This window comes from Coloeus monedula, assembly GCF_965178545.1.
Source record: "Coloeus monedula genome assembly, chromosome: W".
Classification (NCBI taxonomy): domain Eukaryota; kingdom Metazoa; phylum Chordata; class Aves; order Passeriformes; family Corvidae; genus Coloeus; species Coloeus monedula.
In genome coordinates, this window is record NC_138821.1 from 1,992,946 (window position 1) to 2,018,015 (window position 25,070).

A 25,070-nucleotide genomic window follows, 5' to 3' on the forward strand; every position below is an offset into this window, starting at 1 on the left:
CCACCATTCTAGCAGACTGCTACCACCACCCTGCCTAACAGGGACTCAGGTTGTATCTTGACTCTGTCAGTTTGAACCAGTGTTTTCTTTTAGTTTTTTTTTTTTCTTTCCTTTTCTTTAACTTCCCCATTAAATTGTTATTCTGACTTGGTGCCTCCCACTGGTTTGTTTTCAAACTAGTACAGTCTGTTTACCACTTCCATAATAACCTTGTTCAGTCCATTTAGAAAGAGAAGTCTCTTCTTGCTCATGCTATGAAAACATTATCACAACGAGACAGCCGCCCACTTCCAAATATTGTTCAGTCCATTTAGGAAGAGGAGTCTCTCTGCCTGCATGTGAGTCCTTTCCCCCGACTTGCAGCTTTTCCCGCAACTGCTTTCGAGGGTCCACTCTTGAAGTTTCTTGGGGTACAATTTTAAGGTTGAGCCGTTCAGAAACAAAAACAGAGGCCCTTCTCCTTCCCTGGGAGTAAAGAGTCTTCATCATCTTCATCATTAAGACTATCTCTGGGAGCATCTCTAGGTACTGAGGTTTTCTCCTTTCCCGTTTGGAGCAAAAGTCCTCATCTGGTTCATCTCTAGGGACTGAGGTTTTCTCCTTTCCCGTTTAGAGCAAAAGTCCTCATCTGGTTCATCTCTCCCTGTCCAAACTTCTCATGAAATTACAGCTGCGTCAGCATCTGCCTATCTCGGCGCAGGTGCTTTTGCTTACGAGTTGAACACTCCACCCCCCATATCTTCATGAAATTACAACAGGATACTCTGATACATCATAGCTTCACAACAGAATTTCAGCTTTAAGCATCTCCTCTCTCTCTTCCCTCAGGTTTTCAGCTCTTCACAGCAGTAAAAGGGTTAATCTCACCTCGGCCTTGCAGCTTTGCAGCTGGAATGTTGAATTTTTCTTATCGCAGTGGCGAGGGGGGAGAGCCGAGCCGCTCCGGCTGCCCACGGCAAGGCAGTGGGGGGGTTCCATGGCTGGAACAGGTCCATGGCTCCAGGATGGCCGTGGCCCGGCCCGGCCTGGCCCAAGCAGGGCCTGGCTGGGCCCGCTGGCCCCCACACGGGGCCCGCAGCCACCTGTCCCAGTGCCGGAAACGAGAGAGAGCTTGGGGGGGGAGTTTGCCTATTCTTAAATGTGGATCACAGAGGTGTTCACAACTTTAAGTGGCTTAGAGAATTGTCCATATTCAAACTGGCCAGCTGATAGGTTCTATCAGTTCCCAGAGGAAACTGTAAGCACCCCTTAGCAAGGACGTCCCTTCCGGGACTATGCTTGCTAACCTATGACACACCCCCATCTTCGTGATCCCAAAGAAATCAGGAAAATGGCGCCTCCTTTATCACCTTTGACAAGTGAATGTGCGCATGCAAGCTATGGGGGCACTGCAACCTGGGCTACCAGCTCCTACAATGATTCCAGAAGGATGGCAAATCACTGTTATTGAGTCAAAAGACTGCTTTTTTACAATCCCACTGCATCCAAAGGACACAGAATGTTTTGCCTTTACAGTGCCCACAAAGAATGGCAGTGAGCCTGCTAAGTGCTACGAGTGGGTTGTCCTACCCCAGGGGATGAAAAATTCCCCCACGCTGTGTCAGCTATATGTTGACTGGGCGCTTCGTCCGATTCGACGATGCTACACAGAAGCACTCATCTACCATTACATGGATGACATCCTGATAGCTACTGCCACAAAGTTCTCAGACCAAGAGATGCAATGGGCCAGAGAACACTTGCATAAGACTGGATTAGAGATCGCCCCCCAGAAGATCCAGCGGACTGCACCATGGAAGTACCTGGGCTGGCTCATATCAGAATCGCAAATTAGGCCCCAAAAGATCGAGCTAAAAACAGAAATCTCCACGCTCCATGATGCACAACGGCTGCTAGGAGATCTACAATGGGTCCGCAGGGTCGCAGGAATCACGAACGCCGATCTCGCCCCCTTCCTGCCATGGCTGCATGGGACGAACGCTGCCGAGCCTCAAGAATGCTCCCCAGACCAAGCAGCGGCTCTTGCCAAGGTCGCAGATAAGCTGCAGCACGCATGGGTATCACACAGAGGAGTCCTGCTCGCCGTTCTCATCACCCTGATCAGTGCAGCAGGTTCATATGCCATCATCCACCAATGGCAAAAGAAAAAGGGGGAGGACATCCAGATTCTCAAATGGATCTTCCCGCCGACTCAGCCACGCTTCAGACTGCAGTCCAGGGTAGAGATGGTGGCTCTTTTAATCCGAAAGAGTTGAGACCGAGTGGAGGAGTTGGACGGCAGGGAGGCAGAGGACATCAGTATACCAGTCCGGACAGGGGACTTGGAGAGGATGCTACGCCATGTGGAGGCACTGCAAGAAGCTCTGCTCGGATTCCCCGGTGTGGTCCATAACAAGCGCCCGCAGGGAAGGCTGGCGCAGCTGCTGGGGCGCTATGAGTGGCTGGACCACCCGCTGAATGTAGAACGGCCTGTACTAGGGCGCACGGTGTTCCCGGATGCGAGGAGGAAGACGAAGCTGGCCGCCTGTGCGTGGAAAGAGAACGATCGCCGGAAGACTCATGTCATAGCGGAAGAACCTGCCGACAGCCTGCAAACACTCAAACTGCGCGCCATGATATGGGCCTTACAACAGTGGTCGAAGGAACGGGTGAATGTAGTCAGCGATTCCTTATATGTCGTTGGAGTAGTCCAACGGATACATGATGCAGAAATTCAGCGTACCAGCAACGAACATCTGGGCAGACTGCTCATTACATTGCTGCGCACCCTGCAACAATGGACACACCCCTACTGTATCCTGCACGTTCGAAGCCACCAGTGGATCATTGGGCTGGGAGAGGGCAATGCCCTTGCAGACGAGGCAGTGACCTGTGCCCCCATAGTGCATCTCCCGCCTGCGAACACTTTTGAGCAAGCCAGATGTAGCCATGATTTGTTCCACCAAAACGCAAAATCTCTGCAGAGACAGTTTAAGATCCCGCTGATAGATGCGAAAGGCATAGTGGGGGCTTGTCCCTGCTGTAGCCATCATAGCCCGGGGTTGGGTGTGGGAGTTAACCCCAAGGGTCTGAAAGCCCTCGAACTCTGGCAAATGGACGTCACTCACGTCCCTGAGTTCGCTTGAGAGCGCTATGTCCATGTAACAATTGACACTTTTTCCCACTTCCTGTGGGCTACCACTCAGACAGGAGAGAAGGCATTGCATGTGGAGCGGCATCTGCTCTCGTGCTTGGCAGTAATGGGGGTACCTAAAAAGATCAAAACGGACAATGGGCCAGCATACACCAGCGGTCGCCTAGCCAGATTTATGCAGCAGTGGGGGGTAGAACATATCACAGGGATCCCACACTCGCCTACTGGTCAGGCAATGGTAGAGAGAGCCCATCGTACACTAAAAGAATATCTAGGCCGACAAAAAGGGAGAGAGATGGAACCAAGTAAACGGCTAAGCAAAGTGCTGTTTACATTGAACTTCCTCTCTCTAGCTGGGGATACAGAGGAGCCTCCAGTGGTAATCCATCATCAGACAGTTCATAGGGGAATTGAGCGGGTGTACCGGTTTGGCCAAATTTAGAAATATATCCTCTGAGAGAAGGCACAACCACCCCTCCCCCACCAGGTTCGGGAAAAAATAAATTTTCCTCGAAGGAAAGTGAAGAAGATAAAACTATTTATTTAACAAACACACGGGAAAGGAAAATAAGGTTAAATGGTAAAATCTTTCACTGTGGAGGAAAAACCTGGGAAAGCGTTAGAGTCCTCCCTTTCGTCTCCTCGGAGCTGGGGCTTGGCCCAGGGCCAGGCCCTCTGTGCCCAGTGGAAAGTCCTCCCGATGTGCTCTGAGGTTGAAGGCAGTCCAGTAGAAAAGGGAGAAAATCTGGAATTCCAGAGAAGGAAAAGCAAAGTCCAATTCTCAGTCTCTCTCCGGAGAACAAGAAACTGAAAAAAAAACTGGCCAAAAGCTGACTGGAAAACAGCAAGCCGGGTGCTTCCTCGCTCCCCTGCCCAAGCTGGGGGGAAAAAACCTGCTATCTTTATATGACCTTGAATGAGCTGCAAACTGCTTTGAGAAAGTTTTGCTCAGTTTTTTTCTTCCCCCTCTCAGGCTCAGTTTAGAGGCATAGAAAGGCACAAAAATTAATTTCTGGGCATAGGCAGCGATATGGGATACACATCATAACGTCACCCCAAGACAGCGGGCCCTTCCTGGAATAAGTGTTTTGTACCGTAACCCTCAAACGGGATTGTGGGAAGGTCCCAGCCCAGTGCTATTTAACGGCCGAGGATATATGTGTGTTTCCTCCCCAGAGGGACCGTTGTGGGTGCCCAGCAAGTGGTGCCGTGCTATGCATACAGGACCCTGAAGCGAGAAGGCGCAGTCAGCATCGGCTCCTGAGGAAAGTGACGCCACTACTACAACAGCTGGAACTCTGGGACCCCCTTCCTGAGAAGCCTTGGGAGAGGCTGCAGATGTGGCTGAGTGAGGGGGCTGAGAACTTGCCAGATCCACCACTCTCCATAGCAGGAGAAATAGCGAGACTCTGGGGTGAATGTAACAGCTGCCCTGGGTGGTTGCTAGTGAATTGTGGTGAGTGTCGGGGAACCCTCTCCAAAGATGAAAGCAAGAAGGAGAGTTGCATAAATTTTTGGGTATTGCACCAGACACAGAGGTAGAGTAGGGAATTAGTTTTTGACTGTCTTGAGACAAGAGCATTGGCAGACATTTTCAATCAGCTGTCCGTCCATTTAGATCTAGTGGAGGCAGTTAATTTGGCTAGCATCTATGTTTTTACCTGGTGCTTCAGCAGCCAGGGCGCACACAATATTACACAAATTTGCTTGCTGGGAGAGGGATGAGCTAAACATAACTTTGCAGATGCTTCACGAGCTGAGCGCAGATGTTACTAGTATTAGACATGCAGTATCATAAAATTGGGTAGCCACTGATTTTCTACTATTAGCTCACGGCCACGGCTGTGAAGAGTTCCAGGGTATGTGCTGTATGAATCTTTCTGACCACTCTGTCCCATTCACAAGCACCTCTCTGACCTCCAGAGGGGCCTGCACAACCTTCAGGAGACAGACGACCCTATTGGAGATTGGCTTAAGGGTCTGGGTATCACTGGATGGCTGTGTACCTTGGTAGTAGAAGGCTGCCGATTGCTATTTGTAGTTATATTAGGCTTAATAATACTTGGATGTATTTTTTCTTGCCTTAAAGCGGGGCTGCGAAAAATCATCGACCAGTCCTGGGTTGCCCAAAAAGAAAACGGGGGATATGTAGAGGAATTCCTTGTGGAGCGGGGGCATATGATACCCCAGGAGAGCTTGGGCATCCCAGGGCTGTTGCAGAAGTACCCCTGATGGGGCCCCAGGCTTTAGACAGGCTTGCAAGGCACCTGCTAGCCGGCAGCCTTGAACAGCCTTGGGAAAAGGTATACACTGGTCAGCTCCCCCGCTGCTTAGAGGCTTTCTTGTGGGAAAGGGGCGTGAACTTTGCAAAGTATAACTTAGTGAAGGTAAACAATAAAACGGAAGCACGATGCTCAAATCGTATCGGTGTTCATGTCATGACTCTGGCTGGCTCTGCTGCACCTGGGACCCCCCTCCTGCTAAAGACATCCATGACATGGGTTCAGGCCTTGCCTATAGCTTTACTGAGGATCCGCATACAACCGAGATGGAGGGATAACATCAGTCCCTATGAAATATTGTATAGCAGGTGTAGTGGTTTGGTCTAAAATATTCATTACTCTTTATCTTCTGTGAGATAAGAATTAGGAGAAATGCAAAGCAGGCACCAAACTTGAAAGAATATAAAGAAGTTTATTAACAGACCTAAAAGAAGGAAAAGAAAAAAATTATACCACCTTCAGAACTCTCCTCCTCCCCCCACCTTCCTCCCTTCTCCCACTGACAATGTAAAAAGACAACCCTTAAGATGTTCAGTCTGTTTACCACTTCCATAATAACCTTGTTCAGTCCATTTAGAAAGAGAAGTCTCTTCTTGCTCGTGCTATGAAGAGTATCACAACGAGACAGCCACCCACTTCCAAATATTGTTCAGTCCATTTAGGAAGAGGAGTCTCTCTGCTGGCGATGTGAGTCCCTTCCCCCGACTTGCAGCTTTTCCTGCAACTGCTTGCGAGGGTCCACTCTTGAAGTTTTTTGGGGTACTATTTTAAGGTTGAGCCATTCAGAAACAAAAACAGAGGCCCTTCTCCTTCCCTGGGAGCAAAGGGTCTTCCTCATCTTCATCGTTAGGACTATCTCTGGGAGCATGTCTAGGAACTGAGGTTTTCTCCTTTCCCATTTGGAGCAAAAGTCCTCATCTGGTTCATCTCTAGGGACTGAGGTTTTCTCCTTTCCCGTTTGGAGCAAAAGTCCTCATCTGGTCCATCTCTCCCTGTCCAAACTTCTCATGAAATTACAGCTGCGTCAGCATCTGCCTATCTCAGCGCAGGTGCTTTTGCTTACGAGTTGAACACTCCACCCCCCATATCTTCATGAAATTACAACAGGATACTCTATCATAGCTTCACAACAGAATTTCAGCTTTAAGCATCTCCTCTCTCTCTTCCCTCAGGTTTTCATCTCTTCACAGCAGTAAAAGGGTTAATCTCACCTCGGCCTTGCAGCTTTGCAGCTGGAATGTTGAATTTTTCTTATCGCAGTGGAGAGGGGGGAGAGCCGAGCCGCTCCGGCTGCCCACGGCAAGGCAGTGGGGGGGGTTCCACAGCTGGAACAGGTCCATCGACTCCAGGATGGCCGTGGCCTGGCCCGGCCTGGCCCAAGCAGGGCCTGGCCGGGCCCGCTCACCCCCACACGGGCCCTAAGCCACCTGTCCCAGCACCGGAAACGAGAGAAAGCTTGGAGGGGGAGTTTGCCTATTCTTAATTGTGGATCAAAGAGGTGGTCACAACTTTAAGTGGCTTAAAGAATTGTCCATATTCAAACTGGCCAGCTGATAGGTTCTATCAGGTCCCAGAGGAAGCTTTAAGCACCCCTTAGCAAGGACATCCCTTCCGGGACTATGCTTGCTAACCTATGACAGCAGGCCATATCAAATTCCACATGTTCCACGTGAAATTCATATGAGGGGAAAACTTGATTTACAGAGATATCTAATGGCTTTAGGTTCTACTTTGCAGAAGCTCCAGAATTACATCACGTTATCCAGACCCATAGGACTGGACACACCTGCACATCCCTTCCAGCCTGGAGACTGGGTCTATGTCAAGTCGTGGGACAGTGATCCTCTGCAGGCCAAGTGGAGGACAATTCCAGATTTTGCTGACCACCCTCACCGCAAAGTCACTGGAAAAGGACCCCGGATTCACTACTCCAGAGTTAAGAAGGCTTCTGCCCCTGAAACAACTGAAAAAACAAAGACTGATACAAAAGAAGATGATGTAGTTTAAATGATTTTTTTCCTGTGCTTATTATCTACACAGTTGGTAACCCTGACTCGAGTTTGGAACCAAAATTTGCATATGATTCTAGTCTAAAGTGTATCCAAAGACATTCATTTGTGACACTGCTCGTGCCGTAATCAAATCTCTCCTGATGGGAGAGAGTTTTTAAAGTCCTTGCTAGGAGTTCCAGAGACAAATGGGACTCTCAGCCTTCGCTGCTTCTAGATAGTTGTTTATTAAGTCTTATCAGAGAAAAAGAGTCACTTGCGTGATCCAGACATAGCACATAGCAGAGAATACCGGAGAAAGCCGAATTATCAAGATTACATGGCCTTTTTAAAGGTAAATCAACCAATGGTTACTGAAAACGTACATTATTTTTACTTTTCTACCATTTATTTAGTAACACAGCCAGGAACTGCAGAATTCTTTTTCCAAGCATCCCAAACCACTTTTACTGCAGAATATGGAGTAGTAGAAGAAGAAGAAGAAGGTCTGGAGAACAACAACAATCCTCCATTTTGATTTTTTTTGCTTTTATCTATTTACTACATTAACAAGCCCAAAACCTCTGAATTTTTCACCCTGTGACAATCTTACATAGTAGTCTATCACCTAATTTACACTAGTTTAGTTTCTAGTTCTTTTCTTCTAATGGGCAGTTTTTTCCATGGACAGAGGTCAAAAGCTGTGTTGTTCAGAGGGGTGAAACCCCTCAAAACAGGCAGAGAAATATTCTCTGCACTCTGGGTTCCCACATCTCCCCCTCCTGTTTGAACCAAAAACACTTCCTTGACAGCTTTGTCCATGGCTCGTCTAGCACAGTGAAGTATACAAGGTACAAATACTAAAAGAATTACAACAACAGTTAAAACATACAAGCCTATCTTCAAAATTTTTCTCCATAAGGGTGTAAGGTCAAACCAATTGAACAAATGATTCAACAAAGATCCACTTTCTTCTCCAAGTTTAGCTATTCCATCCTCTAATTGCCGTATACTTTCATGGATGGATTTCGAATGATCCGACAAATTCATTCAACACATACCTTCAAATTCTTCATATCCATGTCCATGCACTAATAGAAGATAATCAATTGCTGCTCTGTTTTGTAGAGTCGCTTGTCTCACACTCTGAACATCAGTTAACATCGCTCAGTGCGAGAGAGACAGCGTGAGAGTTCTTACTTAGCCAACAGCCCAATTGATCCAATTGTCTTAAGGCTGCTCCTGCAGCAGCACCAGGTAAAAGGAGAGCTTCAGAAAACCTTTGTCCAAAATTCCAATCTGCAAATTTGTCATTGCAATCAGATTTATATTGCTCAACAAATCTTTTCTCCCTATGCTTATGTTCTTTTATCATTTTTGTGTTAGGCATTAGCAAAGAAAGCTTTCCAAAGCTGCATGGACCGCCTTTGACATTTGAGGGAATTGCAGGCCAAATTCTGTCCCCACAAATGAGAAACATCCCTCGTGGCAATTGTAATGGAGCCTGGTTGAATGGTGTGTTCATCTTTACTGTTGAATTGCACCAAGATGTTGCATTTCTATATATTTCGTAATTTGGAGTGACATCTGTTATCTTGTCTTTATTTTGTTTCAATGACCCTGAAGAACTGAATACTACAGAAAACTCCATCTTTATTGAACCAAGAATTTCCAATTCCTGAGGTTCGTAAGGAGCCTCCAGGAGGGATTTGGTCCAAGCATCCCAACTTTCCACTGGATTTGAACCGAATCATGAAAGTTTTAGATTAGCATGTTTGGAAGGTGGCCATTTGTCTGCTGGTAGACCGACCAAACGTTGAGAATGGTTTCTTTGGCCTTGAGTGAGTTAGACAGATGGTATCTAGGCCTGATGCATTGGCCAAAGTCTCCCAGACATTTTCTTTTGGTTGTTTCACTGGGAAAGCTGCATTGCTTAAGGCAATCAGTGAGATGATAAGGCACAAGTGTAATGCCTGATTGAGCTTCATGTTCAACAGCTTTATCCCACATAGGAATCTCTGATCTGTAACACAACTTCTAACACACTCTTACATACAAAATTTACACCATTAACTTTCCCACACTTTTGCATAAGACTCAGTCCACAATTCTTGCACGGAAAGATAACTGATGTCTGTGGCATCAACGTCTGCATGTTCGCCTCCTTGTTCCCGGAGTCAATTCCTGCTTGTTTCTGGACTTGATAAGGTTTCACATTTTTTGCTGGAATCCACTTCGGTCCTGCACCTGTTGAGACACAAGCATACCCTTTGCCCCAAGTTATTAGCTGAAATGGACCCTTGATCTTTCCAGTCTCTAAATCTTTGATCAAGACTAAAGGATTTTCTCTCAATTTTGCCTGAGTACTATTTGAAAAATGCCTGATAATTGGTGGAGTAGGTTCTGCAAAGGAGCTATTCAAGAAATTTAAAACATACAAAGCTTTGTTCAACCGCATCTGAGGCGTAGCCTCTGCTTCTCCCCTTTTCTGTTTATCCAAAAGGGATTTTAAGGTGTGGTGTGTTCTTTCTATGATGGCTTGGCCTGTAGAAGAATTAGGAATGCCAAATATGTGACAAACACCCCAATTTTTCAGAAATGTGTCAAGGGTTCGTCCTCTGTAAGCTGGACCATTGTCTGTTTTAATTTCTTGAGGAATGCCTAATGATGCAAATGCTTGCAATAAATGCTGACATGCATGTTTCGCTGTTTCGCCTACATGTAGGGAAGCAAAGACTGCACCTGAAAAGGTGTCCACAGATACATGAACATTTTTAAATATCCCCAAAGATGGGTATTTTGTAACATCTGTCTGCCATAATTGCAGGCTTTGCAATCCTCTCGGATTGACTGCTCCTGTGGATACAGGGGGTTGCACAAGCTGACAGTATGGACAAGCACTTATGATGGCCTTCACTTGATCTTTAGAAATGCGAAATGTCCGCATCAGTGCTTGTGCGTTCTGATGAAAAAATGCATGACTCAGTTTTGCTTGTTCAAAAATGTTCGGCAAAGTGTTTGAAATGACCATGGTCAGTTTGTCTGCTTGTGCATTTCCTTCTGCCAAAAATCCCGGAAGAGAAGAGCATGCTCTGATGTGGGAGATAAAATATTTGTGTTCTCTCTGATCTAATAGTTCTTTCATACGCACGAGATAAGAGTACAGCTTCTCGTTATCAACTTCTTTCAAAAGTGATCCTTCTATTCTTCTGACTATATTTGCTACGTAAGCTGAATCTGTAAGTAAATTGAACGGTTCTTGAAACAAATGAAATGCTACAACGACTGCTGCTAATTCCACAATTTGGGGTGAACCTTGTATTATCTGAATATCTGATTCCCATTCTTTTATAGTTGCATTCTGCCATGTTATTACTGACTTTTGTGTTTTCCCTGAACCATCCATAAATAAGGTTATTGCGTCTAATGGCACTTCACTTATCATGGGTTTTTCTCTAAAGCTTATTTTTGCTTGTAGCAGTTTGTGGCCTGGAAAATGAATTGAGCAAACACCTGAATAATCTAACAATGCAACCTACAAATCATCTGATTTTTGCATTGCCCAATCGAAATATTTCTTTTTCAAAGGCAGATAGATTGTCAGGAAATCTTTGCCTGCCATTGTTAGCAGCCTTGTTCTAGCTCTGATTATAATTTGAGCTGCCATTTCCAAAGTTGTGAATATTGTTTTAGGGGATCTATAAGGCAGAAAAATCCACTCTAGTATTAATATATGATCTTACTGTGATGAGTCCCATTGAAATATGAGACCATACAGTTGCATATTTTCTCCTAACACTGCAAGGAAAAACGGCTGGCTCGGTATAAAACTATGTGCTTGTCTCAGTTGAAGGGCTTCAGCAATCTTTTCAAGAGCTTCTTGAGCTTCAGATGAGAGAGTTCTGGGTGAATTGATATTACAGTCTCCCCTCAAGAGGTTGAAAAGTGGTGTAAGCTCATCATTCGTGATTCCCAAAATTGGCCTGATCCAGTTGATCTCTCCTAAAAGCTGCCGTAGATCTCGCAGATTTTTAACTTGATTTCAGACTTGTATCTTCTGTGGTCTTATTGTTTGCTCTGTGAGTCTCCATCCCAAATATCTCCATGGTGAAGTTTCTTGAACTTTTGAGGTGGAGATTTCCAATCCGGCTTTTTGGACTTCTGTTATGACACTGTCACGAATTTCTTGTAGTTCTTGATGTGTGGACACTGCAATGAGTAGATCATCCATATAATGAATAATCATCGCCTGTGGATGCTTCTTTCGTGCTGGAGATAAGGCTCGAGCCACAAACCATTGACAAATGGTTGGAGAATTTTTAAGACCTTGTGGAAGGACAACCCAGTGATATCTTTGCAGAGGTTCTTGTCTGTTGATACTTGGGACGGAAAATGCAAATTGAGGAGCATCCTCTGGATGAAGTGGGATGTTGAAGAAACAATCTTTGAGATCAATGATCACAAGTGGCCAATCTCTCGGAAACATCGAGAGAAATGGAAGTCCAAGTTGAAGTGGCCCCATCTCTTCAATGACCTCATTAATTTTCCTGAGGTCATGGAGCAATCTCCATGAACCGGAGGTTTTCCTGCGAATCACGAATACTGGAGAATTCCAGGGACTATTGGTTGGTTTTATGTGGCCTTTCTGCAATTGCTCCTTAACCAGACTCTTGAGGGCACTCAGTTTCTTTTCTTCCATGGGGCCACTGGTCCACCCAGACAGGTTCGTCTGTCTTCCAGGTTAATTTCAAGGTGGTGAGTGCTGCAGTGACCCCTATTAAAAATCCACTTCCATTTTATTCCCCATTGTGATAAGATGTCTCTTCCCCATACTGTGATGGGCTTCTGCACAATGAAAGGACGAATGATTGCTGTCTTTCCTCCTGGTCCTGAAAGAACAACTGTATGCTCACTCTGAAGGCATAGGGTATTTTCTCCAATACCTGAAAGAAAACTCAGCCGTGCCCTCAAGTGCCATTCTTTGGGCCAAAAGAGATAAGAGATGACTGCAACATCTGCACCAGTGTCCAACATGCCCTTGATTGAGATTGTCTTGTCTCCACATGTTAAGCTGCAAACGATTACAGGTCGATCACGGCCTATCTGTTTCATTGAACTGGCATGAATGTCCACCTCTTCAATGCCAAATGAAGCCTGTTGATCGGTCACTGGCATGATCTGTTCTGTTGCATGAGATGGCAAGGCAATAGCTTTGGCTATTGAAGTATTTTCTGGAATAACCAATGGAGGACGTAAAGGGTGAACCAAAACTGTTAGCTCTTCATTTTGATCTGCTGAAACAATTGATGGAAAAACAATGAGCCCTATGATGCTAGATCTTTCCTTGCCTACTATTAAAAAGTCTTGTCTCTTCCATGATGCTCCAGTGACTCCTGTGGGTACCACTGCATGATTTTCATTCATAAAACATACTAATTTGGAGGTTGCCAATTTGCATTGTGCCCCTGGTGGTAGTAACTCTGCGTCACTGGGGAATCTACAGATGGTCAGGCTGACGGATTGACTTTCTCCTATAACTGTGTTCCTTGTGGGATTATGGATTGAGCCGTTGCCACCACTTGTGTCGTAGCACGTTGGCATCCCGCGCTCCTTTTCGAGTTTCCCGGAAGAGGTAAAAGATTCCGATCCACATCTGTTCTGGTGTGACATTGATTGGCATGATGCTTTCCACTTCTACATCTTGGACAGAGGCCTGACGCTTTCACATTTTTTCCAGGTCCTGGACAATGCTTTTTCATGTGTCCATATTTCCCGCATTTAAAGCATGGTCCCCCAGTGAATTCTGTGGTCATCACTTCTATGGAGTTACTCTGTTGTAGATCTGAATGAAGTGCTGCTAGAGTTTTTGAAAATCTTTTGTCTTGCACTTGAAGAATTTTTCTGATTTCTTGTCCCAAAATGCTTGCTTGGATTGTTGTAATATGCTGAGGTGTGCTCACCTTACTGCATGCTTCTATAATTTCAGCTATGGTCGGGTGACCAGTCATGGCACTGATTATATGTTTGCACTCTGAATTAGCATTTGCAAAAGCAAGACTTTGTAGCAGATGTGGTTTCGCCACTTCATCACTAACTTGTCTGTCCACAGCTTGCGTGAGACAATTGACGAATTGTGGAAGCTATCTTTTCAGCTTTTTTTCCGGCTAGGCTAGTGGTTTAATGCCTTAGAAAACCTCGAGCAGCCTAGAGAGGTAGCTCGGGCGATCTAGCACTTTAGTAGCTCTAAAATCGGTACCTGTATCAGCTGCAAAGCAAATACCATCAGAAGAAGCAAAGAGGGAGAAATATAGCTCCCTGCTCGCTCAATTCCCTGTGGTTAGAAGCTTTCAAATGAGACAGACAACCAGAGATGTTCACAGGAAGGTAGCTGAGCTGAGAGAGGGTGGGGCCTCCCTTGACCATCTTTTATTAGGAGAAGGGGAAAGGGGAGGACTGGGGGCGGACCCGGGGTGGCCGGCCAATCAGACACTGCTAAAGAGTTTGAGTTACATTTGGTTTTGCCTGCGCTTAGAACAAAGGAGCTCAGTGCATATGGCAGGACCAAGTGTCTTGGGGAGGGGGAGGGGAAGCTCAGAACAGGCAGCAACAATTCCCTATTTTTTTTTCTTTAAAGCTGGATTGTAACTCTTAGTAACTTAAAAGTGCATAGAACAGTAACAAAACAACAGTGCAAAACATAATTGGAATCTATCGTCCCTACAACTCCGCAGTACCTAGGATGCCTTTAAAGTAGTTCCCCAGTCAAAACTCAGGGGGTTAGTCAGGACATCTATGGTATGGGGTATCAGGACGAAGATTTACAAAATACAGTGCAAAACGTGAATGCAAAACAGTACAACTTAAATTAAGGGATTAACATCAAAATCTGCAGTAGGGGGTTTACATGAGGGTGCAAAATCAGGATCCTTTTTACGGCGTCTCTTCCAGGAGGCAGTTTTAACCTCCTTAACTTCTGAGGAAGTGACATAAGGTTTTGCCCTTTTCCCTGGGATCCACCTCAGTCCTTGAGGGGTAGATACACTGGCATACCCACGTCCCCGATACTGCAACATGCATATACCAAACCAGGAGTCCCGTGGAAAGGAAATATATATGGACAGACAGATTCTTGATAGCTGTTTCAGAGATGTTTATTTCTCCAGCCGCATGGCCGGAGCTCTACCGAGGAACTGTTTCAGTCACGGGACCAAGGGTCCTTCTGCCCGCACAGGGGAACACAAACCAACCAATGGGAATGAGGCTGAGCAGGGGCAGGGAAACCCCGTGCCTCCCCCCAGGGCCCCTCTCCCAGGGCTACACGGCGGGGGAGGAGACCCCAACACCGAAGTTACAAGTTTGTATGGTCCTTGGATTTTTTGAGTCTCTGGGTCCCGGATCAGGACTTCTGGATTTTCCTTCAGTTTCTGTCTCCCAGTGTTCTGGAAATGAAGATAGATGGGAGGGTTTGGATCCTCAAAGGTGCCATTCAGGAAGTTTATGGTAAACAGTGCTTTGCTGAGTCTGAGGACAGGTGAGTTGAGTTTGGTGGTCCCTGACTGTTGTAGCAGCATTCGCTTGAGGGTTTGATGGGCATGTTCAGCAATGCCCGGTCCAGTTGGGGAGTGAGGAATACCTGCAACATGTCGAAATCCCCACTGCTGACGGAAGTTTAAAAACTCCTGAGAGGTGTAGGCAGGTCCATTATCAGTTTTTATCTCCTCAGGTATACCAAGCACAGCAAAAGCTTGGACAAGATGTTTTTCAACATCCTTAGCCTTTTCACCTGCATATGCAGAGGCATACATAGCACCAGAGAAGGTATCAATAGAAACATGAACGTATTTTAATCTCCCAAATTCAGGGAAATGTGTGACGTCCATCTGCCACACTTCACTGCTATTAATGCCTCTGGGATTGACCCCCATGCCCAGTGATGGAAGCTGTAGCTTCTGGCAGTTGGGACATGTTGCCACTATTGCTTTTGCCTGCATCCGCGACAGATGGAACGTGGATAAGAGCAGGAATATTTTGATGGTACATAGCATGGCTCAATTTTGCTTGTTCAAAAACTTGGGGGAGCTTTGGTAAGTCGGCTGATAGAACTATGTCTGCTGGCATAGCCAGAGCATCAGCTCTACGATTACCTTCTGCAATAAATCCTGGCAAGTTTGTATGTGACCTCACATGCATGACAAAATAGGGATGCTCTCTGTGGGAAACCAGATAAAATAATTTTGAGACCAAATCATAAATTTTTTGTTTGAGATTTCCTTTAGGAGAGCATGCTCAGCTCTAACAGTTACTCCAGCTACGTATGCTGAGACTGTGACCAAATTAAAGGGTTCTTTGAACCTCTCAAATGCTCTAATGACAGCTGCTAGTTCAGCTACTTGTGGTGATCCTTGGATTACCTTGATGTCAGATTCCCACTTTTGCATCTTTGGATTTTTCCATGTGACCACGGACTATTTACTCTTTCCTGAAGCATCAGTAAAACCAGTAATCGCATCAAGGGGTTTTCTACTTTGAATCTCTCGAGGGATGAAAGAGAATGGCAGATTAAACATGTCATGTTTTGGGTAATGATTGAAGATTTGGCCTGAGTAACTATCTAATGCAAATTGTAAATTTATATTATTTTGAAGTAAGTGACCTAATGTGTCAGTTGTTACAGGTAAGTAGATGCATGCAAAGTCACATCCTGCCAGGGTGCGGAGCCTTGCTCTACCCCTCATGATAATTTTTGCCATTAGTTCTTGTGGCTGTGTGATGGTTTTAGGAGGTTGGAGTGGAAGGAATACCCATTCAATTCTGATGAGGGGTTCCTTCTGCTCTTTGTCCCACTGAAATATGAGGCAGTGAAAACATGGTACCTTCCCTAGAATGACAAGCTTAAAGGGTAGGGAGGGCTGATACCTGTCTGCTTGTCTGGTGGAAATGAGCTTTTGTATCTTTTTGAGAGACTGCCTTGCCTCTTCTGTCAGGGATCTAGGGGATGCTGGACCGCCTTCCCCTTTTAACAGGTTTGCAAGAGGAGCTACATCCTCTGTGGTGAGTCCTAACCACGACCTTAAATACTTCAGTGTCCCACAGATCTGTTGCACTTCCTCTAGTGTTTTTGAGTTATTATTAATGGTGACAGGTGTTGGGGTGATAGAGGTTTCTGTGATTTTGAGTCCGAGGTATTTCCAAGGGCTTGTTCTCTGCATTTTTTCAGGTTGTAATTCAAAGCCCTTGGCCTCTAGGGCCTCAGTCACCATGTTAAGTGTCTGCTCGAGATACTGATTATTGGGAGCACACACCAGCACATCATCCATGCAATGCAGGATGATGGCTTTCTCTGCTTTGGCACCGATGGGAGATAGAATTTTAGCGATATACTCTTGGCAGAGAGTTGGGGAATTTTTCATACCTTGGGGAAGCACAAGCCAATGATAACGTTCCATGGGAGTTTCACGATTAAGAGAGGGCACAGAAAATGCAAATCGAGGGGCATCTGCAGGGTGGAGTGGAATATGAAAGAAGCAATCTTTAATATCAAGATCAGCTAAATGCCAATGTTGTGGGAGCATTGAAGGTGATGGCATACCTGGTTAAAGGGGTCCCATGTCTTCAATAACCTTATTAATTTCTCTAAGATCTTGGAAGAGCCTATATTTGTTCTTTCCCGGTTTTTGTATTACAAACACGGGTGTGTTCCACGGGCTGTTAGTTGGAACTATATTTCCTTTAGCCCATTGTTCAGCTACTAATGTTTTGAGTGCCTCTAAGTTTTCTTTTTTTAGTGACCACTGGTTAACCCAGACTGATTCATCTGCTTTCCAAGTTAATTTATGTGGATGGCACTCTGCTCCAGTGGCCTGCAAGGGAAAATTCTGATGTCTACGGGTTGTTATCAATTTTTGTTCCCCACTGAGACATGACATCCCTTCCCCACAGTGTGAATTTGGTGTCTAGGACATATGGACAAAGTGTCGCTATTTGTCCTTCAGGACCTTCAGTTTGGATGGTGTTTTTGGATTGCTTTGCAATTTGGGTACCTCCAATCCCTTGTATGATGCCCTGAGATTGCAATTCCCATTGCGCAGGCCACTTATCAAGTGGAATGACAGATACATCAGCACCTGTGTCTATCATTCCCATTATACTGATTTTATGTGATTTGTGATGGAGCTTACATTCTATTACCGGTTTGTAGTTTCCCAAAACCTCAGTCCAACAGATGGCTGGGATATGACCATCTGTGGGCAGGTATTTGGGCAGTGGAATGGCCTGTGCAATGACTTGACCCTTTGGCATAAAGTACGGTGGATATATACATTGTACAGTTAGGTTAGAACACCCGTTCTGATCCACTTTCATGAAGGTAGGTGTAACCTCTATCCCAGCAGGTGTTTCCCGAGTGTCCCCAATAACAAAAAGGTATGTAGAGTCTGGCATGTGGTCCACATTCTGGAATGAGATGGGTATTACAGTCTGTTTGTTGTTGTTGAAATGGTGTGCTTTATCACAGGTTACCTTAAACCTGAGTCCAGAAGTCCAAGTTGCTTTGTCTGCAGCTCTATTTATGTCTGAACATGGAGCTGTTAGGACGCGTTGAGTCGCTAGTTTCCCTGCTGTTGACCTGGGGAAACAGTCTTTGAAGAGTTTTTATCAGCAGTTATAATCGCTCTGCAATTGCGAGCTACATGTCCCTTTTTCTGACAACGATAGCATATAAGGTTACCACGCGATTGAGTTTCCCCTGTACCTGTAGCATTCTCCACAACTTCCCCAACCATCCCCACTTTTTTCAAAAAGGGAACAGCTGTGTTCAGCTGCACCTTCTTTGTACAGACTTCGAGGATGGATTCAACAGTTGGAGGAGGATGCAGAGGGAGAGTGAGGATGACTTGTTTGCAAGCATCATTCGTATTAACTTGGAGAAGTTCGAGTAGGAGCGCTTGTTGGAGGTCAGGATTAGGGACCTGGGAAGAGACAGCTTCGCACAAACGGTTATAAAAGTGAATAATATTTTCATTTGGCAATTGCTTGATGGTGGTATAATGAGAATTGGGAGGTTGAGATGGTAGTAATGTTAAGGCCTTTTCAGCAGCACGTGTGATTTCAGTAAGAACTGGACGAGGGATAAGCATTGCTTGTTTTTGAGGATTTGTCATATTATTGTCACCAGATAAAAGGTCTAATGTGATATAATTATTCTCAAAGTCCATGTAATTATCTTGAGTTTGCCACAAAATTTTCAATAAATCAGATAAAATTATTTTCCATTGCTTTTTCCACAACACAATATCACCAGGTGTGAGAAGAGTTTGCATCAGTGTAATTAAATCATGAGGTACAAGTAAGTGAGTTGCAAAAGTAGCACTTAAAAGGCTCTTAAAATAATTACTCTGCATTCCAAACTCCTTAATTGCCTTGCACAAATCCTTAATATTAGAATAAGAAAAGGGTTTCCAGTCAGGGTTTGCTCCATTGCTAATATGAGAGAGTGTAGTAGAAGCAGTTGGAGTTACTTCCTGGTAGCCATGGGTTCTCGGATTTAGAGCGGTAGTCGCAGGATTGTGGGAACCTGGGGCGAGACAATGGGAAGTAGGGGTGGGGAGTGGAGGGGCAGGGGCGGGGAGTGGAGGCGGGGACACGGCCGGAGGAGGGGAGGGGTTAGGGCCGGGGTTGTGGGAGGCAGGGGGGGTACTTGAGTCATGGGCGGGAACAGAGGGAGGGGTGAAACACGACGCTGTGGGGGCGGGGTTAGTGGCGGGGTCAGGTTCTGACACGGGAGTGGGAGGGGATGGGGAAAAGAAGGGATTTGTGGGGTGGGGGAGAAAGGGATTGCGGGATGTGTAGTTTGGGGATGAAGAAACATTGCGTCCGCCATTATTGGAGACAAACAAACTCGGAGAAAAGGGGTTGGTGGGAGGGGGTTTTTCCCGGGCTGCGAGCACATGGCAATGGCTGTCCCTGGGAACAAAGAGATCAGGGGAGAAGGGGTTTTTACGCGTGCTTGAAACATGAGGGCTAGAAACTGGGGACAAAGGAGTGGAGAAGAGGGGTTGGAAAGGTCCTGGGATGGGCTCAGGATTCCCATCCAAGGCAGGGTGCTGAGGAAACAGGGGTGAGCCAGGAGGACGATAGCTCTCCTGTGCTAAAAAGCAGTCTGCTCTAGCTGTGTTTTCCAGCGTAGGGGAAGAGGGGTCCTGGACACAGGGGTTGGAAGAGGGTATAAGGGAATTAACAGGGGGCTTTTGCAGAGGCTTTTCATGTACTGCTTTTTTCTCTGGCAAAGTATAACTTAGTAACAGGAGAGGGAAGAATTTTGAAACTGTTTCGTCTCCTGCACGCCTAAGAGAGGAGAGTTTTCTCCCCACCTTATCCCAAAATTCAGCAGATCTTATGTCTTTGGAGGTCAGATTAGGAAAGTACTGAAAAAGCCATTGTACAAAAGATTGAAGTAGATTTTTAGGGTGTTTATGCCCAGTTAAAGAAAGGTAGCTTTGAACTTGGTGGTATATTTCTCCATGGTGTGCAGAAACATCAGATCTCATTATGAAAGCAACACCACAAACCTCAATACTTATTTGCAAAAAAGAGGAAAAAAAAAGAGAAAGTTTGCACCGGCACCAGCTTAAGACAGGAGCCCCTAAACCAGCAGGGAAATACTCACCAGAATTCTGGATTTTACCACAGGAAAGCAGGTCCGGAGAAAAAAAACAGGCGAGAAGGGTCTTCTGCTTACCAGCCGTTCCCTCGCCACATGGTGTGGGGGAGGGTACAGGCTGAGGCTCTGGGCTCAATGTTACACAAAAAGTAACAGCTCGCTACACAGAGCTGGCACAGCAGGATGTACAGAGCTAACTCCAGCAGACAAACAGCTGCCGGGACACCCTGAAAGTCTCTCAGAACCAGAGATAGCACGTTGGGTGCCAAATGTGGAGGCTATCTTTTCAGCTTTTTTACTGGCTAGGCTAGTGGTTTAATGCCTTAGAAAGCCTCGAGCAGCCTAGAGGGGTAGCACGGGCGATCTAGCACTTTAGTAGCTCTAAAATCGGTACCTGTATCAGCTGCAAAGCAAATACCATCAGCAGAAGCAAAGAGGAAGAAATATAGCTCCCTTCTCACTCAATTCCCTGCAGTTAGAAGCTTTCAAATGAGACAGACAACAAGAGATGTTCACAGGAAGGTAGCTGAGCCAAGAGAGGGTGGGGCCTCCCTCGACCATCTTTTATTAGGAGAAGGGGAAAGGGGAGGACTGGGGGCGGACCCGGGGTGGCCGGCCAATCAGACACTGCTAAAGAGTTTGAGTTACATTTGATTTTGCCTGCGCTTAGAACAAAGGAGCTCAGAGCACATGGCAGGAGCAAGTGTCTTTGGGAGGGGGAGGGGAAGCTCAGAACAGGCAGCAACAATGAATGAGGTAAAGGTTTCAGCAGGACCTTGCTTTATTTCTGTGTAAACGCTTTCTGGTGTTCCAGTTGGTGGAATTTGTAAGATTGCCTTTTGTGCTGCTTCTTTGATGTCCGCAAGCACATTTCGAGGCAAAAGCGCTGACTGATTTGGTCTATCGTGAAGTTCATCACCAGCTAATTGCTCTGATGTGAGAGCTGCATGCGGTCCTCTTGCATATTTTTCTCTCAGCTCATGAAGTGCTCTTCTCCATCTTGCATCCCATAGCAGGAGTTGTGCATCTGTAAAAATTTTTGAGGCAACGCTTCTACAGTCAAAAGGTACCATGTCATAATTGTTGAATGTGCCTCTTAAAAGGTATTTGAAGTATGGACTCCCCAAACCATGAGTTTTCACTGAGTCCATTAAATCTTTGATGACTTGATGATCTATAGGTCGCCATGTAGGAGGGTTTTGATTTTTTCTGGCATATGTAACTGGCATTACAATGCTATCTGTTTCTGCCATATTAAAGTCCCTCTCTTTGAGTCCTTTCTTCCTAATACTTGACCAGTCTGCTGTAGCAGACATATCTCTTGAAACACATTTTTCAGGTGAAACCATGTCCATATCAGCATTCTGTGGACTTGAAGCTTGCCAGGATGCAGGTCCTTCTTCACCGAAGAATCCATGCATTCCATCTTCTCCTCCCCCTCATGGATGAGGAATAGGGAAGGGTATCCGTGGTTGTGCACTGTGAGGTAATAAAGGAGGAATGACTGAACCTGCCATAGCAGGTGGCAATGATGTAGACACGGGAGGAGTATGTACAGTGGATCTGGGTGGGGTCCTGCCACCATGCGGGATGGGTAAGGGCTGGGGACCCAGTGCTCCAACCTTTTGAGGTAGATAGGTCCCTTGCACATTCTCTGAGTCGGAAATATAGATGACGAACAAAGTCATCCAGAAGCTGAAAGCGACGGTGGAACGATGAGGGATCAGATGCCTGCTGCTGTGGAACTCGAAGCCTTGAAAGAGGCATGCAAAGAGCTGGAGTTGTACTGCTCGTCATAAGAAAATAAGATGAAGCTTGAGAAGGTATAGGAATGCCTTCTGAAGCTGTGATGGTCACCATGTCCTCGCCACTGAGGTCCTGAACAGGCACTTGAGGTTGAAAAAGTCCTGTAATATCAGCTAAATGTCCCTGAGAAGTTTGAGGAGAATGTGCTTGAATTGATATGTCTCTCTCTGAGACTTCCCTTTTAATAGGGATAATACGTGCTTCATTTTGCTGTGGTGGAAGAGGAGTCAAGATATATTTGAAAAAGTCCTCAGTTTCTTGTGGAGATAGCATAGATCTTGTCTCGTTGAAGCTGTGTGGGAGATATGGTTTAATATCATGTGATTGTTGTGATAATTCTGAGTGGTGTTGTCAGAGGGATGGTGGAGGGTAGACATGAGGCTGATAGAGTGGCTGCTGAAATGCCGTGGTCGTACGCCGTTGCTTGTGGCTTCGATGCAGACATGGGTACAGCCGATGAAGGGCCAGTTGCTGTCGCAGCAGCTGAGGGCATGCCCGATGGAGCTTCAGTGGCCGATGGAATTGCAGTGCTGGCTGGAGGTGCTGTGCCTACCGGCGATGCCGGCATAGCAGCTGAGGCGCCCGTGTCTGGCAGCCGCGCAGGGGTAGCAGGCAGGATCGGGGGTGGGGCCGGGCTGGTCCTAGAAACGCTGGGGCCGGGAACCGGGGGTGCGGCTTGGCTGGAGCTAGGGGCGTGGCTGACTCCCTGGCTAGGGCTGGGAGCAGGGCTAGGAGTGGCTTGAGCCGTCCCGCATGCAGTAGAATACATGACAGAGTTAGCAGCGGGAAAAGCAGGAACTCGGCTGCGGTCAGAGGCGAGCGGCATTGCCGGGGCAACCGCGGTATCTGAGGCCGGGGTGGGGGTGAGATGCCGCGCCGCGCAGGTGTAGAAGCGAGCTGTTCCGAACGCGGAAGTAAAGCAGGATCGGCAGCGGCGGGGATGATGACGTCAGAAGCAGGCGCCGCCGCCACGACGCGCAATTCAAACGCGGTAGTGATCGCGGACCCAGGCTGCGTGGGGGTAGCGGGAGGGACAGACGTAATCTCCGGGACTGCCCCTGGCCGCGTGCATGGCTCATCTGATGGGAGGACCCCGGATCTGGGAGGTATGGATCGGTCCTTGGCTTGCATTGTAACGATTGGTTCGGGCGCAATCGAAACCACGCCTGCCGAGGCAGGCTCCGTTTTTATGGAGGTGGCTGGGGCCCCCTTTTCCACCCTCCAGGCATGCGCCGGTGAAAGAAGTTCTAAAATTGCTGTATCATGTTCCTCGCTCGAACCAATTAAAAGTTTTAACTTCGGGTCCGGCAAAAAACCCTTTTCCGCCTTCGGCATGTGTCGGGTGGAGTCGCGGGAGACAAGCACTCAAGGCATGATGTTCAGCAAGTCTCGATTTATTTTTCAAAACTACACTTACTTATAGTACCTTTAATTAGCTCATACATATTGCAAAAGTTGAGCTCCTCATTGGTGGGAGCTATTCCGTGGGATCTGCAAACACGGTGGTCTTATCTTCCTCTTCCATATGGTTTCTGTCTGCTTACTTATCTGAATGCACATTCTGTTATCTATGCAACTTCTTGCTCAAGGACTCAGTGTCTGCATCTTTACTAAGCCTGCTGTGTTATCATGACCTTTGCTTTTTAGCCATTCTTCAGAAAGACTCTCAACAGGCATGGCCGCACCCCCCCCTCCCCGCCGCCTGCGGTGCCTGCAGGGACACATAATCGCCTTTGCTAGGAGCCTCAGGGATTTTTACAGGAATATCGGGGTTTTCGCCCATCACTGGAGCTGGCGAGGCTGCGAGCGGGGTTTTAAAACTTCCCGCCGCCTGCATTGGTTTCAGGGCACCCTTCGCGGCAGGTTTAAACATCTCCTCTTCAGCATGTTATGAATGTATTGTGATGTTGGCTTTTTGCATGTTCCTTAATGTTAGAAAAACTTTACCTAGGTTCCGTAATGTAATACATGATATAGAATGTCTATTGTTTATGTAGTCAATTTAGAAAAGATAGGCAGAGAAAGTCTTCACATTCCTGGAGTATCTTATCAGAGAAGAAGAAAACCAGAAACCAGAGAGAGAAGAATTTATGGAGGGAGCAGAGACGGAATGGAGCCAAGGAGGAAGATAAGGCTGATGGGATGATACACAGAAACTCCAAAGAATTTATGAATCATGCATGATTGTGATGAATATACAATAAGAGATGTACTTTTAAAGACGATCTTTTGGATGTAGAGGTGTGCCTTTGGCTCTGCCAAAGCACCCGGCCGTAATACCCTTTTTGCTATTGTCTCCTAATTGTCCCTTTTATTAAACTTTTTTTTAAATTTTACAAAGAGTGAGCCTCGTTTTTCACAATTGGTGGCCCGTACGGGGAAAAAGACCTCGCCTCTGAGATCTCCCAGGGAACCCAGAGTGGGGGGACACCCCCCCCTCTCCCCCCCCCCCCCCCCCCCCACTTTTGGCAGCCTCACTTTGTGTTTCCCGGCATGGTCAGGGGGGTTTGCAGGTCAAACACCCGGAGGATGAAAGAGGAGACAGTAAAGCAAAAAGAAAGCAAAGAAAAGGCTCCCTAAGATACCGTGGTAGTTAAACATGTAAAAATCTTGTGCATAATGACTCAGAGAAAGGTGAGTATTTTTTCTTTCCTCCTTTTCCTGGGGGGGGGGGGGGGGGGGAGCAGATACGGGGGATGAAAGTGTGTGTATGAGACGTGGGCTGGTTACCCCCAGACCTGCAAAGCGAGTGAGGAGCTTCTGAGGCTGCATTTCTGCTCTCCCACGAGAGAAGCAGTCAGTAAAGAGGCGAAGCGAAAGATAAAAGGAGTGAAAGAACCCCCAGTTTAACTGGGACTGGGTTTCAGGGGAGGGACTGGATCCCTTGAAGGAGGGGAGTCAAGAGTTTCCTAGTACAAACCACGAGGAAACGAGACAAAAAGTAAAAGAACCCCTAAAGATTTGCCAGGTTGAGGATTGGATCCGAGAGATTTAGGTTTTGAGACTGCTGGATTGAGAATTAAAAATTCCAAGAAATCCGGGCTTAATTCTGCTAAACTGAGGATTGATCCAAGATATTTAGGGTTTAAGACTGCTGAATTGAGGGTTGATTCCAAGAGGTTTGAGCTTAATTCTGCCAAATTGAGGATTACTCCAAGACATTTAGGTTTTGAGACTGCCAGATTGAGGATTAAATTCCAAGA